A 21,702-nucleotide genomic window follows, 5' to 3' on the forward strand; every position below is an offset into this window, starting at 1 on the left:
TCAGCCAAATCCTCCTTTAATGTTATTCCTTGCTCGATGCACACGCGCAAAATGTGTGATCACCTGTTGTGGTTAGGTGGCAGCAGGTGCAGATGTCTGAGGAGAGCGATGACTCTGATGAGGGGCCAGGACCATCAGGGAGTGGACTGCTGCTTTCAGGGATTGTGGGGGCTGGCAGCAGTGAGGAGGAGGTTCCCGAGGAGCCTGTGCTAAGTGCGCGTGAGCGCAGGATGATTCATAGAAGAGAACAGCTGGAGCAGCACAGGCGACTCGGGAGTAAGGATGCAACATAATGGCCCCTCCCTCTAGGGAATATAAGCCTGGTTTCAAGAAGTTTTTGCTCTGTAAAAGGCAAAAAAATGTTCGAAGGACCCAGGATCGTGTGTAGAGACTCCAGCTTATCTGAAGAATTCTGTCAAGGCTTTCCTGATTGGACTAATTGCCTGCAAGCCATCTTTTATCTACAAAGAAGTTTGTTTGTAGATTAAAGCTGTGAAGGTTTGAGTTACTGTGTTTGTTTGAGATTTTCTTGCTGGTAACCAGGTTGGGTTAGAACATCACCGAACCAGTAGGGAAACTGGTAGAATCCCCCAACTGGTTTCCATCCATTGTTTCTTATCCTGTCTTCAGGTGCTTTGCAGAAGAGGTTTGACCCCGCTCTTCTTTGTGGCAGCCCCTTAAATATTGGAATACTGCTATCATGTAATCACTAGACTTTCTCTTCATTACACAAGACATACCCAGTTAATAATCATTTCTCCTGCAAGCCCCTGGCTTAGTTAAATTAATCTGGATTTAGTATGTAGTATGAAAGCAATGACAAAGTAGCTAGGAACAGGTGTGGAGAAGAGAGGGGTTGTCTTGAGATACAACCGTTTTCTTATCTGGATATTCAAGGAGGAAATAAAAGAGAAAACTCATTTGTTTTTGTTTTTTTTCCTTTCTCCAAAATTCCCCACTGATCAGTTCATAGAAAGAATAACACAGGGAATTAATGACTGTGTTAATTAGAGCAACACCCGTCGAAACAGTGCTTTGATAGTGCTGATATCATCAATAAACTTAGGAATAATCGCAGTGGTAGCTGCAGTGGCAGCAGCAATTGTGGCAATAATGAGGCAAGATTACAACTTTACAAATTGCAGCTCCGGAGTGCTTAAACCCTAGTATTTAGTTTGCGTGTCCAAGATTAATTGGATGTCTAGGAAACTTAGAAAAGACCTGGGCCTATTGACTCACCTTCAATTAAACAATCAGGATTATAAACAATATGCAAGTTGTTTTAGTGCCACCGCATTCCCTGGCAAGAACTATTGAGTAGCCAGTGACGGGAGCCACAATAGTCAGTGTTCTTGGCAATAATCTGGAATACTGTCTATACACTGATAAGCAGGAGTTGTTATTTGAACAAAGAGGCTTTGGGTCAGAGCAGAAATGGTTATACGCTACAGATAACATGTCTAGTTTATACAGTTTAATAGCAGCTGCCAGGGTGGTGTGGAACACCTAAAAGGGAAAATAAGTATCTTTTCTGATTCAGATCTATCCTGATTAATAGCAGTTTCTTCTCAGCTCCGGTTTGAGCCAGAAACCAAAAGCTTAGAATAGAACATAATGGAATAGGAATAGGAATAGAATAGAATAGAATAGAATAGAATAGAATAGAATAGAATAGAATAGAATAGAATAGAATAGAATAGAATAGAATAGAATACAAATAGGAACAGATGGAATAGAATGGAATGGAATGGAATGGAACGGAATAGAACAGAACAGAATAGAATAGAATAGAATAGAATAGAATAGAATAGAATAGAATAGAATAGAATAGAATAGAATAGAATAGAATAGAATAGAATAGAATAGAATAGAATAGAAATAGGAACAGATGGAATAGAATGGAATGGAATGGAATGGAATGGAATGGAATGGAATGGAATGGAATGGAATAGAATAGAATAGAATAGAATAGAATAGAATAGAATAGAATAGAATAGAATAGAATAGAATAGAATAGAATAGAATAGAAATAGGAACAGATAGAATGGAATGGAATGGAATAGAATAGAATAGGATAGGATAGGATAGGATAGGATAGAATAGAATAGAATAGAATAGAATAGAATAGAATAGAATAGAATAGAATAGAATAGAATAGAATTCTTTATTGGCCAAATGTGATTGGACACACAAGGAATTTGTCTTGGTGCAAATGGTCTCAGTGTACATAAGAAAAGATACATTTGTCAAGATCAGGAATCATAAGGTACAACACTTAATGATAGTCATAGGGTACAATAAGCAATCAAATCATACTAGGAAACAGTTAATATAAATCATAAGGATACAAGCGACAAAGTTACAGTCATACAGTCACAAGTGGGAGGGGATGGGCGATAAGGAGTGATGAGAAGATTGATAGTAATAGTAGTGCAGACTTTGTAAACAGTCGGACACTGTTGAGGGAATTATTTGTTTAGCAGAGTGATGGCTTCCAGGAAAAACCTGTCCTTGTGACTAGTTGTTCTGATGTGCAGTGCTCTATAGCGTCGTTTTGAGGGTAGGAGTTGAAACAGTTTATATCCAGGATGTGAGGGGGTCTGTAAATATTTTCACAGCCCACTTTTTGACTCGTGCAGTATACAGGTCTTCAAATGAAGGCAGGTGGGTAGTAATTGTTTTTTCTGCAATCCTGATTACTCTCTGAAGCCTGCGTCTGTCTTGTTGGGTTGCAAAGCTTGCTGGGAATAATTTCTGGGAATGACTTTTTTCAACCAGCCTACAGCAGGGAAGGAAACCTTTTCATTCCTTCCCTACCTGGTGCCAATCCTTTTCCCTCTTCCCTTCTGAAATGAATGTTTAAAAGATTAAGTATTAAAATCAGGACTTGCAACTATATGGTTGGTATCAAAAAATGAGGGGAGTCCAACTTTGGCAACTGTAAGACCTGTGGATGTCAACTCCCAGAACTGAAGTCCATAGGTCTTTAAGTTGCCAAGATTGGACACCCCTGATCTAATCCAAGCTCGTGATTCGTATACTCTGGATGAAAATGGCTAGCCAACTTTTCTCAGGTGTTCCAAGTAGGGCAACGCAACCCTCCAAAAAGTGCTTTTGGAGACTTCTTCAATAGGTCCCAGGCAAGGGCACACAGGTTTTAAGGTGCTGGACACAAGGTTTAATGTTTACAGTCACATGCATTGTAAAGCATTTTTGGAAATCAAATAAAAAGGGCATCATGGCTCTGTTCCTTAACTCAGGAGTCTCCAATCTTGGCAACGTTAATTTTTGTGGACTTCAATTCCCAGAATTCCCCAGAATTCTCTCTCTCTCTCTCTCTCTCTCTCTCTCTCTCTCTCTCTCTCTCTCTCTCTCTCTTAACTTTGGGAAGGAGCTTCTAGGCTTAACTGATGCTTGATTGATCCAGCAGAGATCTTCCTGGGTTCTCAGTTCTGATTTGCACTTTTAATGGCCGGTCTTATCATTCACAGAGAGATACACTCATATACAAATCACAGTTCCTTTGCTGTGGAAACCAGTGACTGGAGCAGGCATGCTAATTGTAATCAGAAACAGGCCATATAATTACTTTCTCTTCTCCTCAATTTCAGAATCCATGTGGTGTACAAGTTACACTATCAGGCTGGTTCCTAGCCCACCTAATTTCAAATCCCCAGTTACTTACGAGGCTCATCAAGCAACCTTGGGCTGGTCATAATTTCTGGCCTAACCTACCTCATGTGGTGATAGTGAGACCACAAAGGGAAAATTTTCTGTGGAAGGAAGGCAGGCGAACATGATAATTGAACTGTAGAATACCATTTTAAATATGCTCTGAACATTTTAATCCTATAAGGGGAATATTTATAGCTCAGGGTTGAACTGTAGGGTCCTTGGTGCTCTCTGAGCTTGGATGTTTTCTTGCAGACATTTAATTACCCAACTAGGTAATATCATCTATGCAAGAAGGAAGTAAGGTTTGCTCTCCTTTTATATACAAATGGCTTGCCATGTCAGTATTGGAGGCAGTGTCCCTAGTTCCTTGTTTAGACTATTGTTTAGAACAGGGTCGCCAACCTTTTGGGCCTCAGGAACCACCAAACTCATAATTTCAAATCCCAAGGACCACTGATATGAATTTCGACTGACGGTGGCTTGCTGACGTGGGTGGGAAAGTTGGTGCCATATTCCAGAGCTGCAGTAGTCACAGGACTGGCTGCTCCTCCATCTGGGTACACCAGCCTGCCATGGACTGGAGGAGCTGCTCTGGGGTGACCAAAGGGCCAGTCCTGTGACTACTGCAGCTCTGGAATATGGGACCGACTTTCCCACCAAGCCACCCTGGGGTGGATTTCCCTCCCCCGCCATTGGTCTTACCTTCCAGTTCCACCTCGCATGGCTCTACTCAAGGTAAAGTTTGTGCTCGGCCGAAGGTTGGGGGCCAGTGGGTGGGCAGGCCATGTGGGCAGCGCAGCCTTGTGTTCCCGCGCAGCCTGGATTAATTGCTTTGCGGGGGGTGCTTTGGGGGAGATCTTTCTCTGTGGCCCACCAAAATTTTCTCGCGGACCACCGGTGGTCCCCGGCCCACTGGTTGGCAACCACTAGTTTAGAGAGTATGTAGTTTCTTGATTTCTTGATAAGTAGTTTCATGGAACACAGTGGTTCAGTGGCTAAGATGCTGAGCTTGTCAATCACAAAGGTCGGCAGTTTGGCGGTTCGAATCTCTAGCACCGCATAATGGAGGGAGCTCCCATTACTTGTCCCAGCTTCTGCCAACCTAGCAGTTCAAAAGCATGTAAAAATGCAAGTAATAAAATAGGGACCCCTTTGGTGGGAAAGTAACAGTGTTCCGTGCACCTTCAGTGTTTAATCATGCTGGCCACCTGACCACGGAGACGTCTTCGGGCAGTGCTGGCTCTTTGGCTTTGTAATGGAGATGAACACCAACCCCTAGAGCCAGAAACGACTAGCATGTATGTGCAAGGGGAACCTTTACCTTTACTTAGTTTCTTGATTCGAGGTATTGTTTATTGCCTGGTATTAGAGCCTTGGTGGCGCAGTGGTTAGAGTGCTGTACTGCAGGCCATTTCTGCTGACTATCAGCTGCCTGCAATTTGGCAGTTCGATTCTCACCAGGCTCTAGGTTGACTCAGCCTTCCATCCTCCCGAGGTGGGTAAAATGAGGACCCAAATTGTTGGGGGCAACATGTTGACTCTGTAAAACCGCTTAGAGAGGGCTGTAAAGCACTGTAAAGTGGTATATAAGTCTAAGTGCTATTGCTATTGCTATTAATCCTACCTGTGTCTTTTCTGCATTCTGCTGGGCAAGACTGGTTGGGTTTATTATTTATTTATTATTTGTTCATTAAAGATTTAGATCGGACCCAATTTCTATAGAGATTTCCTATTGGTCAACTGATTCTTACGAGATGCCAAGTCCATGGGTTTCATTGGAAGTTGATTTAAAATTATCAGTTGAACTAAAAATAATAATACATGATGTAAATTGGGGAAGATATGGTCTTGTATTACAGGCAGTCCTCAACTTATGACAGTTTGGTTTTAGTGACTGTTACAATGGCACTGAAAAAGTGACATAACCATTTTTCACACTTATGACCATTGCAGCATCCCTGTTATCACATGATCAAAATTCAGACACTTAGCAACTGTCTCATATTTATGATAGATGGATGGATGGATGGATGGATGGATGGATGGATGGATGGATGGATAGATAGATAGATAGATAGAGAGATAGATACATGATAGATAGATGATAGACAGATAGATGATAGATAGACAGAGATAGATGATAGATAGATATAGATAGATAGATAGATAGATAGATAGATAGATAGATAGATAATAGATAGATATATAGATAGATAGATAGATAGATAGATAGATAGATAGATAGATAGATAAATAGATAGATGATAGATAGATAGATAGATAGATAGATAGATAGATAGATAGATAGAAGATAGATAGATAGATAATGATAGATAGATAGATATAGATGATACCGTACATAGATAGAGAGATAGAGAGATAGATAATAGATAGATAGATGATAGATAGATAGATGATAGATAGATAGATAGATAGATAGATAGATAGATAGATAGATAGATAGATAGAAGATAGATAGATGATAGATAGATAGATAATGATAGATAGATAGATATAGATGATACCGTACATAGATAGAGAGATAGATAGATAGATAGATAGATAGATAGATAGATAGATAGATAGATAGATAGATAGATAGATAGATAGATAGATAGATAGATAGATAGATGATACCGTAGAGAGATAGAGAGACAGAGAGATAATAGACAGATGATAGATAGATAGATAGATAGATAGATAGATAGATAGATAGATAGATAGATAATAGGTAGATATGTAGATAGATGAGAGAGGGGTGTGTGCAAAGGTGGTATTTAGCAGGTTCTGACCAGTTCTGGAGAACCGGTAGCAGAAATTTTGAGTAGTACAGAGAACCAGCAAATACCATCTATGACTGGAAATTTTACAGTATCCTTCCCCTGCCACACCCACCAAGCCACACCCACAGAACCGCTAGTAAAAAAATATGAATCCCACCACTGGATAGGTGATAGATAGATGATAGATAGATAGATAGATAGATAGATAGATAGATAGATAGATAGATAGATAGATAGATATAAAGACAGACAGGCAGACAGATAAGACAGACAGGCAGACAGATAAGATAAAATGAATAGGCAACAAAGATTGTGCTTTTTTTGTTTTGTTTTTTAAAAACCCACATTTTGTGTTAGTCAGGAAAGATGCTATGAGTCACCTTTTGATTCTCTACTTATCAAAGTGACCAAACAGGATAACAGATTAGATAAAACACAAGAGAATTTTTTTTAAAAATGAGACAGTTGCTGTTATCAATCTCCACCTAGTTATCTGCTCTGTCCTGTTCACTTGGAAATGGTTCGACTCATGAAAATTCAGGATTGTGCCCTGGACTCAACCTCCATTGGTTGGTCTCAGTTTTCTATCAATGGCGCCTTCGCCATCTATTCCAGATTTATAAAAATGTAAAAAAAAAAGAGGTGAAAAACAAATGTTACAGGTAGTCCTCAATTTACAACCATTCGTTGAGTGACCGTTCAAAGTTACAACGGCACTGGAAAATGTGACTTATGACCCCCTTTTCACACTTACAACTGTTGCAGCATCACCGTGGTCACATGATCAAAATTCAGATGCTTGGCAACTGGTTCAAATTTATGACGGTTGCAATGCCTTGGGTCATGCCATCAACTTTTGCAACCTTCTGACAAGCAAAGTCAATGGCAAAGCCAGACTCACTTAACAACCATGTTACTAATTTAACAGTTGTGTTGTGGCCCGTCGGCAACTGACGAAGCTGGCAGCAGAGTCGGACAGCAGTGAAGAGGTTGGGGAGGAACCTGGGCCAGTCTTGGAGGCTGGGGAGGGCTCAGACGACGGCTCTGCATCAGAGACAGAGATGGGGCCAGGGCAGGCTGGCAGTCATCAGCTGCCTTCAGACTCAGACAGCAGTGAGACGGGGGGAGTTTCTGGAACCGGTTCCCAGCCTGCGCATGCGCAGAGCTACCCGAAGACAAGAACAATTGAGAAAGCAGGATCGGCTCAGGAGTAAGATGATTGGCCCCTCCCACAGTACATAAAAGAGGAGCGAATGGGACGTGAGCCTTTGCAGGAAGCAATTAGTTCAACTGATTGATTCAAGTGGTGAAAAGTTCTGTTTGACTCTGTGTCAAGTCTGGCCTTGCCCTGCATTTGGCAATGAGTTCTCTCGCAGCATTCCAAGTGTGATAAGGTGAGTGTTTATCAACATTCCCCTGAAAGACTGTTCATGAAGCCTTGCAGGCTGTGAATGAACGTAATTCACAGCTGTGGAAATAAAAGAGGTTTTGCCGGAACTAAGATTGTGTTTTATGCTTTCCAAAGAAGCCTAGATCAGAACACAGTGATTCAGTTAACAACTGTGTCAAGAAAGGTCGTAAAATGGAACAGAACTCACTTAATAGCTGTCTTGCTTAGAAATGGAAATGTTGGACTTGATTGTAGTCGTAAATCGAGGACCACCTATATAGCAATCTGTAGTAATGAGTCAGGGGAACAAAGTTCCAAATGCTTTGAGAGATCAGAAGTAACTGCAAATCTTTTATTTCTGATTTTCTCCCCAGGTATAAATTTTGACCATTAGAAGATTATTTCCATCCTCTCCCCTTTCTTTTTAGCAATGTCTATCCTAGTTTTCCTACAGATTTGGGTACTTATTTATAACTTCCATTGAACACCTGTTGGAAGATTAGTTCTGCCAAAAACAAGAAATAAATTCTTCAATTGTTACAGTGATAATTTTCTCTTTGATAAAATTGAGGGGATTTGGTTTGGACGGTACTGGAAAAGGGTGAGTCCTCTGCTGGCTGAGTAACCACATTCAGAGAGTCGGAGTTATTGGTTGTAGACATTGGTTTGGAGGCAGTGGTGGGATTCAATTTTTTTTACTACCGGTTCTGTGGGCGTGGCTTGGTGGGCGTGGTGGGGGAAAGACACTGTAAAATCTCCAGGGGAAAGATACTGTAAAATCCCCATTCCCCCCCCCGCCCCCCATTCCTGGGGAAAAGTTACTGCAAAATTTCATTCCCTCCCCACCCCACTAACCTGCTTTCCAGCTCCGTTCTCCTGTGCAGGGCAACCAAAGAAGACCCAGCCAATCAGCTTGGACTCGGGAGGCAGAGAATAGATGGGGGCGGGGCCAGTCAGAGGTGGGATTTGCCAGTTCTCCGAATGACTCAACATTTCCACTACCAGTTCTCCAGAATTGGTCAGAACCTGCTGAATACCCACCTTTGGTTGGAGGGTGCATCTGCTATGTCCTGCAGATCAGTCTTCAGGTCAGAATTATTCCACCTTTATAATGGGTATATAATGGATAATGGGATGAATGGGCTACTTATCAAATTTGGTGGTGACAAATTCAGATTGAGGCAATCTCATGCGAGGTGGGGAGAACGAGATTGCAGTTCAGTCTGAACAAATTGGGAGTCTGGGCTCAGAGGAAGAAGATATCCTTCAGCAAGGAGAAATGCAAGGTATGAAATTTAGGCAGAAAATATGTAGACCAGGGGTGCCAAACTCATATTGTCAGATTGTCTTCACATGACGTATTGCAACTTTTTTCCCTTCGCTAAACCGGGAGTGGGAGTGGCCAGTGTGTGACACATCCGGCCTGTGGGCCACAAGTTTGACAACGCTAATGTAGACATATGTGCAAAGTGAGAGTATTCATGGTTTGGAAGTGCTATCTTGGAAGAAGGTTTTGGCCGTGGACTGTAGGAGACGAGCAGGCTGAGCTGAGGGGTGGCGTTAAGTGCGTCATCAGCCGAGAGTCATTACATTTCCACAAACAATCTAAGTCCAACCCTTCTTCTTCTCTCTTTGGTAGACATGAAGGCTGGATGACCTTGGCGCATTGTCTTTCTTTCACAGGGTGGTGGCTGTGGTGAGAACAGGATGTAGCAATAGCACTTAGACTTATATACTGCCCCATAGCGCTTTAAAGCACTGTCTGTGCAGTTTACGATGTCAACATATTGCTCCCAACAACCTGAGTCCGCATTTTACCAACCTCAGAAGGATGGAAGGCTGATCTTCAATCTTCAAATCCATCAGGATTGAACCCCAGGCTGTGGGCAGAGTTTGCCTGCAATAATGCACTTTAACCACTGCACCACCAATGTATCAAGTATAGTATATGTACATCACCTTGAGTTAACCCCAAATAAAGATGAAATAAAAACCTTGTGCAGCAAGTTAAAGTAAGCCACTGAAAAGTAGAACTTAAACATCTTAGCAGGTTGCACGAATGTAGTTTCAGCATCTTTTAACTACTCCTAGCTGTGCATGTTATCTGAACTTAGCCATTCTGTATCTCCACCTTTGATATTGGCTGCCTCTAGTATAGAAGAGAGAGAGAGGCATGGAAAAAGCAATTATCACAGAATCTAGGAATCTGCCCAATTTAAAGAAAGGGGACTGAAATTTGCAGATAGTTGGTATTAGTCATGCAGGTGTTAAAAAATGTCTTTTTTTCCTGAGGAATAAATTCCAATTGGCAGACAAGAGAAATCTTGGAACAAGTTAAAGAATGGGGCACATTTGACTTAAAGAATCTAACTTCTAAACAAATGTCCTTTTGTCTCTTCTTATAGGAATGAATGCAGCCCTAATTATTATTATTATTTCATTTTCCATATTTATACCCCATATAAGGTGCGGGTTTATTAAGAAAATTTATGCAGTGGCTCAACTCACAGTGACTCTGGACAGGAGGAGTCTTCAAACTTGACAGCTTTAAGACTTGTGGACTTCAACTCCCAGAATTCCTCCTCCAGTCATGTCAGGAATTCTGGAAGTTGAAGTCCACAAGTCTTAAACTTGGCAAGTTTGGCTTACAGAAACAAAACCACAATTAAAAAAAAACACCTAATAAATGGCCACTTCTCTGGTCACAACAATCAAACCAACCACTTGATGGGCTCCATATCACCCTGAGATATTTAGGCCTTTCCAAACAGTGTCAAAATGGGAGCCATTTTTTCTTCAGGGATGATGTTCCTCAGGGAGAGAGACACCACAGAGAAGGCCTTTCTCCATGGTCCCATTAGATCAGGGGTCTCCAACCTTGAAAACTTTTAAAACTTGTGGACTTCAATCCTAGAATTCCCCAACCAGCATGGCTGGCTGAGGAATTCTGGGAGTTGAAGCCCACAAGTCTTACAGTTGCCACGGGTTGGAGACCCTGGCACTAGATTATGCCTTGTAAATGTTCACAGCTGAGCAAAGCTATAGGTTGAGGTCAACAGCATTTCCTAAAATGATCCTGTCCACCTTGCTAAGAAAGATGGTTGCACTTGAAGATTGTTTAGGAATTATTTCCTAAACAATCAAAGGAAATACAGGTAGTCTTGGACTTACAACCACAATTGGGCTCAAGATTTCTGTTGCTAAGCGAGACAGTTGTTAAGTGACTTTTGCCCCATTTTACAACCTTTTTTGCCACTCCTGTTAAGGGAATCCCTGCAGTTAGCAACATGGTTGCTAAGTGAATCTGACTTCCCCATTGATTTTGCTTGTCACAGAGGGTCGCAAAAGCTGATCACATGACCTTGGGACACTGCAACTGTCATAAATAGGAGCCAGTTGCATGTTGAATTTTGATCACATGATATGGAGATGCTGCAATGGTCATAATTATGAAAAATGGTCATAAGTCACTTTTTTCAGTGCCGTTGTAACTTTGAATGATCACTAAACAAATTTCAAGGACTATCTGTAGTTGATGAGGGTGACAATTCCCATGGACTTGGGTGGGGTAGTGGTGGGATTCTAGTGGTTCAGCCCGGTTCAAGTGAACCGGTATTTTAAAAAAACAGCTACTGGTTCGATCGAACCGGTATTTCTTTTTTTCCTCCCAATGATCAGCTGTTCTGATGATCAGCTGTGCCGATGATCAGCTTTGCCGGAATCCCTCTCGCTGTCTTCCTCAGGCTTCCCTGAGGCCCAGGAGGCAAAAAAATGGAGTGTGGGGGGAGGTACTGCGTGCCCCCGGTGCTCTGTTTTTTGCCTTCCTGGGCCTCAGGGAAGCCCCTTGAGATCAAAAACACACACCCCAGAGGCTTCCCTGAGGCCCAGGAGGCAAAAAAAATGGAGTGCAGGGGGGGGGGTACACAAAAAGAAGAAGAAGCCACACCCACCCAGTCACATGGCAACTCCCATCTAGCCACTCCTAGCTAGCCACACCCACACAACTGGTAGTAAAAATATTTGCATCCCACCCCTGGGTGAGGTAGCATCCTTTCCACATCCTGTGGTCCCCATTTTGTTCCTCATAACCCCTGCATCTGTGATGTTTCCATACAGCACTCTGTCTGTGAGCTGAATTTTGAGAGGAACCTATCGCTGTAGAATAAGGAAAAATTGCTGCTGCTTCAGGTGATTTTCCCAAAAGGATCCCTGGAGATTAAAAAGGCTTGTCGTAATAAATACCTTACCACTACATAAGATCAACTTTATAGGTTGTGAGGAAAGGGAATACGGTGGGAGAGGCGGGGAGGCTAGGCACAGAAAAAGAACAGTGAGTAAACATGGAGAAAGCCCCAGCGAAGCAAAACACAGAGGCAGCGGCAAAGCAATATTGCGTGGTGAGAACGTGGAGGGTCAGATGTAAGACAAAATCACGGCAGGCACAAAGGAATTTTATATTCAAATATTTAAGCATTCTTGAAAGGCTGCTAGGAGCTGAAATTCCTTTTTTCTGCTCCCCATGTAGAAATGACTTTAACACTCAGCTAGATGCTAATGCGAAGTGACTCAAGCTATTCCTCGCAAGCATAGCTAAATTGCTGTTATTTGTTAAGCGCATTGCATTCAGCTGTGGATGGAGCAGTTGCTCGTGTTCAAAAAGCATCTGTACTTCTCCTTCTCTCTCTCTCTCTCTTTCTCTCTCCCTTCCTGTTGATTTTTTATTTTTTATTATTTTTAATCCTTTAAAGCGGAGACCAGCCTACCTATCTTTTCTTTCCTTCGCTTTGTCCTGTCTCCCTCTCTCCCTCCCTCCCTCCTCCTCCTCCTCCTCCCTCATGCTAGTTGGGAATTGTCAAGTGACAACTGGCCAAATCTTTTCGGACAGGGAGCCTTCATCCTGAGTTCTCCATGCTGGCAACAAAAAAAGGGGGGGGGACCTTGTGCCTGGAAACAGGGGAGACCATTAAAAGGGCTTTGATGCCTATGAAAATCCATCTTCGTGAGGCAGGCCAGGCCCCTGAGCAGCCTGCTATTTAGCTGTGGTTACAGATCAGTCATTCACTTCGCAGGGCAATAATTGTGCTGACGGCTTGTATAGCAGGGGAAGTACATAAAATAATCCAGGGCCCTCCGCTGTGGCACGGCGAGTTAATCTTCTTTAATACAGATCAGCTGTTGTTCTAACACATGACTTTGTGCTGGCCCCGGTGACTCGGTTTTCAGCCTTTTTGATTAAGTAACAGGAGCTGTGGCACTCATCTGTGTTCACTTTAGCCTCTCGTTCTTTGATTGGCAAGGCCTCAGCGCCTCTGCGCCTCCCTTCCATTCCTTCCCCTCCGCAGGGAGATGGCTAGCGAGCTCTCTTTTATGGCAGGAGAGGAGAAAAGCTGAGAGGCAGCTTTTTTTTCCCCCTCCTAGCAAAAATGCTGAGAGGGTTGGGTAGGATAGGATAGAGCATTGAATAGAGTAGAGTATAATAGGATAGGATAGGATAGGACATTAGAGTAGAGTACAGTACAGTATAATAGGATAGCACATTAGAATAGAGTACATTAGGAGAGGATAAGACAGTAGAGTAGAGTACAATAGGATAGGAGATTAGAATAGAGTAGAGTACAATAGGAGAGGATAGGACATTAGAGTAAATAGTATAGGATAGGGCACTAGAATAGAGTACAATAGGATAGGATAGGATAGGACATTAGAGTAGAGTAGAGTACAGTACAGTACAGTATAATAGGATAGCACATTAGAATAGAGTACATTAGGAGAGGATAAGACAGTAGAGTAGAGTACAATAGGGTAGGATAGGACATTAGAGTAAATAGTATAGGATAGAGCACTAGAATAGAGTACAATAGGATAGGATGGGATGGGATGGGATGGGATAGGATAGGGCGTTAGAGTAGAGTAGAGTACAATAGGATAGGATAGGACATTACAGAAGAGTAGAGTAGAGTATAATAGGATAGGAGAGGACAGTAGAGTAGAATACAATAGGATAGGATAGGACATTAGAGAAGAGTAGAGTAGAGTAGAGTAGAGTAGAGTAGAGTAGAGTAGAGTAGAGTAGAGTAGAATAGGATAGGATAGGATAGGATAGGATAGGATAGGATAGGACATTAGAATAGAGTACAATAGAATAGGATGGGATTGGATTGGATAATATAGTAAATTAGGCGAGGTGAGATGAGATGAGAAGAGAATTAGAAGATAAGAGAACAGGAAGGTAGAATGGAATGGAATAGGAATAGCTTTATTCCAGAAACCTCAAACCAGTGCCTTACTTCTGGCTTCATTGGAATCAACTCTAGTGCTGCCATTTTTACCTTTAGAAAAAAAAATATGGTGAGGACATCTGCTAAGAATTGTGTGGTCAGGCCTAAAACATCAATCCTTTGCAAAAATGAAATGAAGAATTATGCTTTGCTTTATTGAGCTAGTTCCTTGTGATCATTTACTGGAGAAAGGGAAGTCTTGTCATTTTATATACACATGTATAATTAATAGAGTTTGGCCTGAAATGTATTTTAATTGAGAAGGCATAAGACATTTAAAAAAACTCTCTATTTTTCTTGGAAGAGTTTCAGCCCAAGCGAGAAACATGTGAATGACTCGTGTTTTTCTGGTTTCTTGGTAACCTGGGGCCACAGTTGTAGTTATAATTGTCACCTCAGATTAATTATAATTTGATACTTTCTGTATCTAAACAAAAATAACTTTTAAAAAAATTACTCTGCCTCCAATAGTGCACATTAACACCCAGAGGAAATACAGCTTGGGCATGTTACAAATATGTTGCTTTACCCTTTTTGAAGCTGCAAATCTACTTTTCCATAGTGCCTGATGAAGACTCTCTACAGATCAAGCAGTTTGCATGTTTAAAAACGTTTCTTTTTAAGAAATATCCCTTTTGTAAAATGAATTCTGCCTGTACTTGATAGTGGAAAGTTGAGATAGTGGAAAGTGAAAAATCAAATTATTGCTAACATTTCCTTGTAAGGGTTGTATCGGCTGCTGGTTTGATTCTGGGTACAATTCTGGGTGCTGGCTGTTATCTTTAAAGGATTACCTGGGCTTAGGACAAGGTTATATGTGGAACATGTTTTCCCAGTTACATCTACCTGATCCACCAGAGTGGGGAGTCAGGGAGTGTTACAACTCTGTTCTCTTAAGGAGATCCATCTAGCGGGACCAAGAAGAGGGCCTTCTCCATGAAATGGTTCCCTTTGTGGAAAATCACCCCTTCGGAAATAAGATTGGCTCTCCATCTTTCAAAAGGCCCTGAAGAAATGGTTCTGTTAACGGGCCTTGCCACCCCAGATTGACATAACAGAAAATCATTATTAATTTTCTTAATATATATTCCAATATTGTAAGGAAAATCAGTGTTGTGGCCCGCCAGCGGCCAGTGGCCAGTGGAGGCAGACTCAGATAGTGAGGTTGTTGGGGAGGGACATGGGCCAGTCTTGGAGTCTGGGGAAGGCTCTGATGAGTGCTCTGCGTTGGAGGCAGAGATGGGGCCAGGGCCGTCTGAAAGTTATCAGCCGCCTTCAGAGTCTGACATCAGTGAGGCAGAAGAACAGCTGGAGCCTGTTCCCAGTGTGCGCATGCACAGAGCTGCCAGAGGAAGGGAACAGCTAAGGAACAAGGGTTGACTCGGGAGTAAAGGCACAGGTGGGTGGTGAATGGCCCCTCTCATAGGGAATAAAGAGGAGCAAAAGGGGAGTGCAGGAGACAATTAGTTCATTTAATTAGGGTGAAGATTTGTTCGTGACTCCTTGCCAAGTATTTTCTGGTACAGAGTTTCACTATCGGCCTGGAAACTCTCCCAGCCTGATAAGGTCTGTAGTTGTAAATCACTCTTGAAAGACTGTTTGCTGGGACTTTGCTGGATGTGAATGAGAGGAATTCACATTAGACTAATAAAAAGGGGTTTTGTCGGGAGGAGGAGTCTGCTTCGTGATTTTGTGAAGCCTAGGTCAGAACAATCAGGTCTTATCCCTGGGAGTTTCAGGGGAATAAAATCCAGATTGCCTTTGTTGAAAGAAATATCCATCTGGTTCAGTTCCAAGCCAGGAGAAAGACACTGGAAACATGGAGTCTGCTTGGAAAGAGGGTTTAATGGTGAACCACAAAGCACAATGGTCCTGGTGCAGCTAACCACATAGTGGAGGGCTTTCATACCTTCTCTTGGGCTTTGAACTTGAGCTTTCTGCTCCTGTGCAGGAACATGTATTCTATTGGCTGTTATCAGACTCCCATGGAGCCAAGTTTGTCTGAGCACCCAGATTTGGTTGAAGCTTGGAGGGTGATGATGTAATGAAGAGGCTTGTGTTCTGAAAGGGTGTTGGGCAATTCCTATTGTATCTTAATGGTTTTGTCCTAATGTAGATCTTGAATGAGGGCTAATCCCATCACCCTGAGGCTGAACGTATTTTGTTTTGTAGATAGGATGACCCAGTCTTTCTTAATGGGCACCAAATATCTGCTGGGGGCAGAGAGCTGCTTTCTGCCTTTAAAAACATGTTTCTCCTTTAGGGAAATGTAATATTCTGCCTTTTTAAACATTTCTCAAAATATTTCATTCTTCTAGGAGGGGTGACTTCCCACCCCTTGCTTTCTCAGCAGCCCTCCTCTTTTTCTTTCCCTTTCAATAGTGTGCTGGGTTTAAAATGACAGTGAGCGATGCTGACTTAATGTAGATGTTTAATAATGTAAAAAAGAAAGCATTTCAATTCTTGAGATAGTTGCAAATGCCGGGTGGCAGTCCTGTGATAATTTCGCATCTATCATGTTTTGATGCCTCTCCAGCTGCCTGATGGATGGGGATGAGCAATGCTAACTATGTAATTTCCCAGGGCACGGGGAATTCAGCCTTGGGAAACAAACTAAGAGCACTGGTTTTACAAGAATTTCTGATCTCCAAAGCCTATTGGCCCAGGATATTTTAAAACTCAAATCCCTTCCTAAAATTGCCTTAGGTGGAATACAATATGCCTGGCAAAAAAAAAAAAAAGTTAAATTGCTGAGTGGATGCTGGTTGCACAATATTTTTCTTACATGGAACTTACATTTTCTTTAGCAAAAAGCATTTGCATTCAAGCATTAGATTTGTGCCAAGCAGATGAATTCTCTCTCTCTCTCTCTCTCTCTCTCTCACTCACTCTCTCACTGAATTGCATGGAGGAGTGTTTGCTTCCACAGTTTCAGGCAGAGGGCAAGAAAATGTGGGCACACACACTTTGCCACAAGTAAGTTTGGCAAAAACTTCAGACTGGACAAAGTGTGACATTTTTGCCACCCTTACTTAGAATTATAGCATCGCAAAGTTGGAAGTTGGATCCCTGAATCCCACAATAAATTAATGCATCTCTGGGAAATGGCTCTGAACAATGAGATTGTCCATTCAGTGAAAGAGGCTCCACAGTTTCCTCAGATAATTAGTTCTACCCTCTACAGGGGAACCATTCTTAACTGTTAGGAAGTTATACCTTTTAAGAAAAATCAATCACAGTCTGCTTTCTGATTTAGTAATCCTTTAGCCTTGTCTTTTATTATTCAATGATCTCTCCAAATCATTGGAAGCTTCCTGGTCTTTCCAAACGTCTATTAAATCCCAAGGGAAGACATGGGAGAGAATTCATCCCCTGGGCCTTTCCCAGTAAGAATGCTACTGTCTTTGCTCAAATAGGAATCCTGCCATTGAATCCTGCCTTTTCCCCCGGAGAACAGCTGAGAAATGGTCCTCTCCATTTCTCCGCTCGCCATATTGATGACAAATTTTTAAAGGCCGTTGATGTCTCCTTCTAATTGGGACCGCTCTGCTATCATGACAAATATCTGTAGCTCAGGTGTAGGAGGAGGATGAAGGTTCGTTCTCCGAGATTGTGGGTTGGTTTCCGAACGTTTCATTACCAGGCTAGGTGACAACTTCAAGGGAGTTTAGGAAATTCCGGTGTTCTTCTGTTTATAAGGGTTTCAGTTGTGGGTGTGGCAAGTCAGCGTCTTGTGATGGGTCAGTGAGTCGAGGGGTGGGATTCAAAAATTTTTTACTACCGGTTCTGTGGGCATGGCTTGGTGGGCGTGGCTTGGCTTGGCGGGTGTGGCTTGGTGGGCATGGCAGGGGAAGGATACTGTAAAATCTCAATTTCCTTCCCCACTCCAGAGGAAGGATACTGCCAAATCCTATTCCCTCCCCACCAGTGGTGGTATTCTATTGGTTCTCCCCAGTTTTGCCAAGCCAGTGGCAGCCATTAGCAGCGGAGACTGAACTAGTTCTCTGGTTCTCTCTGCCACTCTGCTGTTGGACCTGCCCAGGCTCTCATACTCACTTTTATCTTCTGCTTTTGAAGCACACCTGCTTTGCGCAGCATTCTGATGAAGCGACCGGGAAAGTGCAGTCTTGCAGGAGGTGGAGTTGGAACACCTCTGCGCCTGCGCAAACACCTCTACACCTGCGCAAAGTGCATGTTTGGCAAAGCGTGCCCACCAAGCCATGCCCACCAAACTGGTGGTAAAACTTTTTGAATCCAACCACTGCTCCCCACCCCACTAACCTGCTTTCCAGCTCCGTTTTCCCATGCAGGGCAACCAAAGAAGACCCAGCTGATTAGCTGGGACTCGGGAGGCAGAGAATAGATGGGGCGGAGCCAGTCAGAAGTGGCATTTGCCAGTTCTCCAAACTACTCAACATTTATTTATGTATTTATTTATGTATTTATTTATGCATTTATTTATTTATTTATTTTGATTTGTTAATCGCTTACAAAATAATAGGTATACCTATAAACATGAGTAAGAATACAGAAAATAGGTACAATTAAAAGGGGACAATAGGACAGGGACGGGAGGCACGTATGGTGCACTGATGCACGCCCCTTACAGACCTCTTAGGAATGGGGTGAGGTCAATAGTGGATAGTTTGAGGTTAAAGGAGTGGGGGTTAGAGGATGTAACTACAGAGTCAGGTAGTACATTCCAGGCATTGACCACTCTGTTGCTGAAGTCGTACTTTCTGCTATTGAGTTTGGAGTGGTTAACATTGAGTTTGTATGTGTTGTGCGCTGTTGTATTGTTGTGCTAGATACTGCTTCTCCAGAACTGGTCAGAACCTGCTGAATCCCACCTCTGAGTGAGTCTAGTGATGGGTCTTGTGGGTCTTGTGACAAGGAGATTTTTTAACAACCGCTTCTGTGGGCGTGGCTTAGTTGGTGGGCATGGCTTGGTGGTCATGTGACTGGCTGAGCGTGGCCAACTCAACATCACTCACATCGAGGCACACATCTCCTCGCCTGGCCTCTCATGACTGTGGGGATGCTGCAGCAGTCGTAAGTGTGAAAAATGGTCATACGTCACTTTTTTCAGTGCCATTGTAACTTTGAATGGCCACTCCACACAAAAAGTACCAGCAAAGGAGGGGAAAAAACTCCAGAGAAGTTCCAGAGACAGGAAGTCGAGTCCTGCCAAGAATGTAATAAGGGTTAACGGAGAGCAACACCAGAATGTTTCCTTCCTGCCTTCCTTACAGGATTAAGCCAGTAATTTCTTCTAACAACCGGTTCTCCGAACTGCTTCGAATGTAAACAACCGGTTCTAGAGAATAGGTGCAAACCTGTAGAATCCCACCCCTGGGTTCAGGGTCATTGGGTGTTGAACTGCTGGCTGGGGAGGGCTGCATGGATTGGTTGGGGGTCGGTGCTATCTCTGGTTGGCTGTATGGTTGATTTGGATTCGGGGGGGCGTTTCCTAGACAGGTGGTAGGTCAAATGTGTCTGTTGATCGGATAGCTTGAGGCTTTGATGAACTCGCGAGCGTGGCGAGTGGCAAAGTGGCTGATGGTTTTTGTGTTGCTCCAATCAAACTGGTGTCAGTGTGAGTAGAGATTAAGGATTTGGGATCGTGGTGTTGGACTGCTGGGGTTCGTGGATCCTGGACTGCTCTTCCTGATCACTCCATCAGCAGTGGTTTTCTCTCTGGGAGTTGAAGTCCACAAGTCTTAAAGTTGCCAAGTTTTGGGACCCCTGCCTTATATCATTCCAGACAAGTGGCTTTCCATTCTCTTCTTAAAAGCCTCCAGTGATGGATCATCCACAACTTCTGGAGGCAAGCCATTCCACTGGTTTATTGTTCTCATTGTTAAAAAATTCCTTCTTTGTTCTAGGTTGCTTCTCTCCTTGATTAGTTTCCATCCATTGCTTCTTGTCCTGCCTTCAGGTGCTTTGTCTTTCTCTCTTACATCCAGATTTCATTCTTAAGAGTTGTCTCTTTGGCACCGTTGCTCCTGAGTTGCGATTTTTCTCCCTTGCCTAAAGCAATTTGTGCTATTCTTATTAATGTTCCTTAAGCTTTCTTCAAAATCCTTCCCGGTGTTTTCCCTAAGAATAGAACATTGCTCTTTGCCTTTTAAACTTTTTTGAGGGGGAGAAACTTTTGGTGATCCACCCACGGAGATGTCTTCCCACCCCGAGGTTTTTTGTGTGTGTGTGTTGGCACATCATATCTGAACTGGCAGTGGGATCTGCAGTTGGGCAGAGAAGATGGTGGCAAAAGTGTATGATCTGCTTTACGTTCGTGCTATCAATGGTGGCAGACAGCTTGTAACAACAACACGTCAACAGGAAGGTTGAATATTATATCATCACCCATCCATCACACTGAATGTCAACTCTTCAGCATGTCCAATCAGCAGCTTCCGTGGCTTTGTTAACATGAAAGGAGTCGTTTATTTGAAGAGCTGCTGTATGGTTTTGATCTTCCCTTCATCTTTCATTGTGTTGTAGCTTTTTTTCCCTAAATAAAAAGAAAAAGAAGAGGGGGGGGGAAGAAAGAAAGGAGAGGGTAGACAAAATGAAAATAGATGTCAAGTTGATACAGTACCAAGATCGAGGTTGTTTTTTTCATCAGCTCTAAACATTTTGATTTGTTTTGAGCTTAAATCTTACTCCCTTTTGTGCTGCTTTTTGGTTTTATTTTTCTTTCCTTTATGCCATTTGGTTTTTAGCATTTGTGCATATTTACGACCTCTGCGTTTGATGGCTACATGCCTTGTTTTCACAGATGGTCAGTGGAAGATTTTTTTTTTTCCCCTCCCTCCTATTCACTGTAGCTTGCATTTTGATTTTGCTATATTTGTCACACTGCCACTGCTCACAGCTAGTAAGTGCCCACGCGCATGGTAGGGGCTGAGGATGTGTGTGTGTGTGTGTGTATACACACACGCATTTTTCTGATTTCCAAGAGACACCTTTATTTTCTTGCATAAAGCAAACTTTTTAAAAAGAAAAACGGAGGGGGTCTCAGAATCTATATTGGCGCACTTCTCTACTTGTTTATTTAGGGTCTCCCATCCCTGGGACACTAATAACACTTTAAAAAAAAACAATAATACAAATCTGAGAAGGAAAATACATAGAGAAGCAGAAGGAAGGGAACCGGTCCTTTCCTTCCAACCTTGAAGGCATTTTTAGAGGAGGGGGGGAAGACATCACCCAAAACTTCCTGCTGATTCAGATATCTTTATCCAGAATTATTTGGAACATCTGAATGAGCTTGGCATTCTGAAAAGCTAAAAAAAAATACAACCACCAGTATGGGTTTACTGGAATTAAAGCCGTTGCACAAATGCTTCCAGTGGAAACCTCACAAGTTACAGTGAACGAAGTTGCACTTAAATTGGGAGCAACTGCTCTCACTGATTATAGGTAGCCCTCGCTGAACAAGTACAATTGGGACTGGCAACTCTGTCACTAAGCGATACGGTCACTATGCAAAACATCATGTGACCATAATGAACTTCCCCTTCCCCTTCCCATTTGGTCGTTAAGTGAGTCACTGTGAGTTGTTAAATGAGAT

General features: G+C 42.6%; 1 protein-coding gene across 8 annotated transcripts in view; it reads left to right on the forward strand.

The window, feature by feature from the left end:
• The window catches only part of SOX5 (SRY-box transcription factor 5), a 1,042,959-nt gene that overhangs the window by 978,495 nt on the left and 42,762 nt on the right, over nt 1-21,702 (forward strand). The window lies entirely within an intron of this gene.

This window comes from Notechis scutatus, chromosome 6 (assembly GCF_049901735.1).
Source record: "Notechis scutatus isolate UNSWTSFEM ecotype Mainland chromosome 6, rNotScu1.2, whole genome shotgun sequence".
Taxonomy (NCBI): domain Eukaryota; kingdom Metazoa; phylum Chordata; class Lepidosauria; order Squamata; family Elapidae; genus Notechis; species Notechis scutatus.